Below are 4427 nucleotides of genomic sequence, written 5' to 3' on the forward strand. Positions count from 1 at the left end.
AGGCGCGCGTGCCGTGTGCTCTGTCCGGGCTTGTCGCGCCCCTGCAAAGAGCCAACAGTCAACTGTCCACACGAATTTTTACTGCGTTACTGATTCTACTGATTCACGGCTGTTATCTTTTCGGCGCTCTTGTCATCTCCCTCCCTTAGTATCTTCTCTGTCTTTCTTCTTTGTTTATTCTCTTCCTCTTTCCATACCGTATCCTCTATCCTCCGCGTAATTCGCGCGTTTTTTTTTTCTATCTTGTCACCATAGATCAGTTGTTCTGTACTTATCCCCTCTGCCCAAACGACACCGCAAAATTTAATAGTGGGAAATCGTGTCGTTGTAGAAGTGCCGCGAGTTTCGTAATCGTCTATCAACGAAGTTGCACCGGCGATTCGAACAGGTGAGTCGAAAAACAAGATTCATACCGTGTCAGTAATTGTTTTCCTTAGATTCCTGTCATTAATCAGTACAGCGATTACAACGAATTCTCGTAAATCGATAAAACTGAGAATTGATTCGTCGACTGACACGATATTCGAAATGTATATCGTGATGATCATAGACCGCCCCCTCCCGCGACTGTTTCTCGCGGTTATCGATTCCGGTGTGAACGCGCCCTGTCTGGAGTTATCTGGTTGTCTTTCTTACGCGCATCTTTCTTCCACAGGATCAAGTTTTTTGAATGATCAATATCGAGCCGCGTAAATATCGTTTACGCGGCCTTTTCGTTCTTTCACCGTTTCGCATACGTGTGGATAAAACTTAAAGGCTTCCTCGAGTGCGTTCGTGAACGCGTGTCAGCAATTCGAGCGTGATTTCGGTACCGTAGCTTGCAAGCAAAAGGTAACGAGCCAATAATACGAATTAATTACACGCATCGTGACGGCTGACAGTTAACGCGAGTATGAACATTGTGGTTGTATTAATACAAACATTGTGTTAATACGAATGAATTGTGAACATGCATATTTACATATATGCGTTCTATTTTTCGAAGAATTTATTTGTTTAATTTTGAATTTGTACACTCGAAATGTATTCGTCTCGAATTCAGTTAATTCTTGGTGTGTCAGTTTACTTTGTTGTCTGCTTCGGAAGTAGACCGAATAGTCTAACATATACATGCATATATATGCATATTTTACATTTTTAATTCGATTTAATTATACGATTATATGAAATATATTATATGCATAATTATATTTGTCAGAAAAATGAAATTGTATATATGTAAAAATGTCAATATTTTTATTAAAAATTTTAAATAATATATATTATAAAAAGTTTTTGAAATGTCGAAATATATGATTGAAAGATAGAATCTTTTCATTAATCTTTCATATTTTTTATCATTTTAATAATACTGCATTTAAATATGAATAATAAATTATATATATAAAATATTGGAAGTTTTTTAAAAATTTATATACATATTCATTGCATCCAAAATCATATATCGTAGTGATGAAATTTCATCTGTGATATAATAATATTTTTATTGACTACATAAGTTATATAAAATTTCATTTGTTATATAAAATAATAAATACTTCCGAATTATCGATTTTATAATTATTTTAAAGTATTTTATTATTAATTTCTTTATATAAAACATAATTAAAATTACAATATTATTATAAAATCTTTACAATTTTTTTTGTCCAACAAAGATTCAAAGATAAATTTGATAGTTTATAAATATAATAATTTTATATTATGAAATTTCAGTTGTTAATGATAAAATGATATATTTATGACTTTCGATATATCGTAGGAATCATGCGTATTAAGCATATCATATAAAATATAGAAAAAAAAAATACGAAGATTTTAAAATAAAATGAATATCGTCAATGATTAAAAACAGAATTTTTTTTTAAAACAAATTGAGATAAATATATCTTTTTATTTATTGATAAATAAATTTGCATTTACGAATCTTATCATCAGTGTTATAAAAATAAATATTTTTTTATAGCTATTTTTTTAGAAATATTATCTTTCGAATAAAATTTTCAGATATTTATTAAATGGTTCACGGAGAAAAAATTATACTTGTGATATATTCTTAAAACTTCAGTTTACAATAATATATGTGTTATTTGATTCAATGTTTTTTAAAAGAACAAAAAATTCAATTGTACATTCAATTTATGTTACATTTTGTTTTTGAAAAGTTCTTAAAAATCAGCCACTATTAATCTCATAGTAAAGATTAAATCTCTTATTTTCAGTTGGATGCTACGTTATGATCTTGTTGACCTTGATCTTTAAAACGGGATTTGCTTGACATCAAACAATTTTGTTTCTTTGTTACACAGTATTCTATGAAAATTATATGTTCATATAATTATACAATTCTATTTCACATATTCTATTTCAGCTTATAATTTTATAGATATAATTTTATATTAGAGTTTTAAATATATAATATTCGTTCAAAAAATATTAGTTTATATATTTATTTATTATTTATATATATATATATAATATTTTTTGCTTATCTTAAAATAAATTTTATTATTGAAATAATTAAAATTTGATTTCTCTTAAACATAATTTTAAAAAAATTATGTTTAATAAATAGTATTTTAAAACATTTTCTTGTTCTTCAAGTTGTTAAATATTGTTTAACAATATTTAAAAATTTTCTATTCCTTATCAATGTATTTTTTCAAAAATTTTATTTACATAAAATATATAGATATTTATCTATTTTATTCTGCAAATTTATTCTGAAATTTTATAAATATCTGTAATATGTAATATTTGTACTAATATATTTTAATCTTTAATCTTTTAATATATATATTTTAATCTTTTATAAATATATATTTATTCAATTTTAATCTTATTTCTTATCTTTTTAGAAAATACAATTTTCAAGTTAATTTTTATACTCTTTCAATATATCATTCACAAATTTATTCAATTTTTTATTCATTTTCTACTAATTCATATTATCACTCGAATGACTCTGATTTTCTAAGTTTTAGTTTTGTAGAAAAAATTATTCCACGACAGGCTATCTATACAGATATCAGATAGAAATCATTTCGATTTCATTGGGATTTATCGATTGCGCAAGTAAAAACGATGTTATATCTGTGTACGTGTATATACGAGAAATTTGTGATAGTTCATGGGCCCGACTCATGCAAGCCGTTGATAATGCATAATAGGTACGTACCTGGTAGAACTAAATCGTCGGAATAGCAGTGCAGTACTCGATCAAACTTTATAAAGATTCTTAATATTTTAGACTTATAAAACTTATTTACAAGTAGAGAATCTCGATTCGATAATTTTAAAAATAATAATTAATTTTATTTTATTCCTTCGTTTATTTGTAGATATAGATTCTTTTATTTAGGATAATAAAATGAATAGAATAAAAACTGATAGAATACTGATTATGTGATAGATTATTAAATTAGTGATAGTTATTAAATTATCATGAAAATCATGATTATTATAATTTTTTTTCTCCTTGCTATTTTTATTAATTTGTTTTTTTTTTCTTTAAGATATTTTAGATATAAAATTTTGTAATTGTATTTTTTAAGAAATTATAACATAATCAAAACATCATATAAAAAATATATTTATACATGCTTGCATAAGAAATAGTACTATACAAGATTAGAAATTGTTCATTATATTTTTAGTAGGACAAATATAATGCATCGTGACAATGTCGAATGTCGGTCGATGTTAAGTATAGATTTACTATTTTACAGTCAACTTTTTTACTAGTTTTCATATTCTTCAATTATAACTCTTTATTGATTACACGAACTATATTAGTTAATAGTAACATATTACTTACTCGCAACAGAAAGCAATCATAGATGTATGATTTCACGAAATGTTCAAGATATTTTTGTTGAGTTTATATTTGTATTTCTTAAATATTTTAAAATATTTTAAAAGAATAGTTGATGAATATTCAAAATCCTAATGATGAAATATTCATATTCATATTCATAATTTTATAAATCCATTCAGCTTAAAAATTATTTATTTGTATTTTATTTTTTTTGTATTTTAAATGTTATTTTATCTACAATGCAATATTGAATTTTGTTATTATATTATTGAATTTATATTAGAAATTTAATAATTTCTACAGTAAGTTTCTAGTTTTCAAGTATCCAATGTACAGTTTCTAACTTTGAGAAAAGCAAATATGAGACTTAATGGATATTCTAAATAATAGAAGCAAAGTTTCTATTTACAATTAAATGATATTACATAAGTACTTACTGTATATTTATTATATATAATTTAGTTTCTTGTAATTTTATATAAATTAGAATTAAATGTCAAAGTATTTATATTTTTTAAATATTATTTTATATATTTATTTTATACATAATTTTTTATATCAAATATAAAATTAGAAAATAAAATTAAATTAGATAAAATAAAATTAGAAT

General features: G+C 24.4%; 1 long non-coding RNA gene across 1 annotated transcript in view; it reads left to right on the forward strand.

Moving 5' to 3' along the window:
* LOC116185385 overlaps window positions 1-4427 on the forward strand; it is a 26066-nt gene continuing 21639 nt past the window's right edge. The window contains exon 1 of the long non-coding RNA XR_004150226.1: window positions 1-388. This is a non-coding gene — a long non-coding RNA (uncharacterized LOC116185385). The remainder of the gene's footprint in view (window positions 389-4427) is intronic.

The sequence above is a fragment of the Apis dorsata genome, unplaced genomic scaffold (genome assembly GCF_000469605.1).
Source record: "Apis dorsata unplaced genomic scaffold, Apis dorsata 1.3 scaffold_168, whole genome shotgun sequence".
In the NCBI taxonomy this organism is placed as follows: domain Eukaryota; kingdom Metazoa; phylum Arthropoda; class Insecta; order Hymenoptera; family Apidae; genus Apis; species Apis dorsata.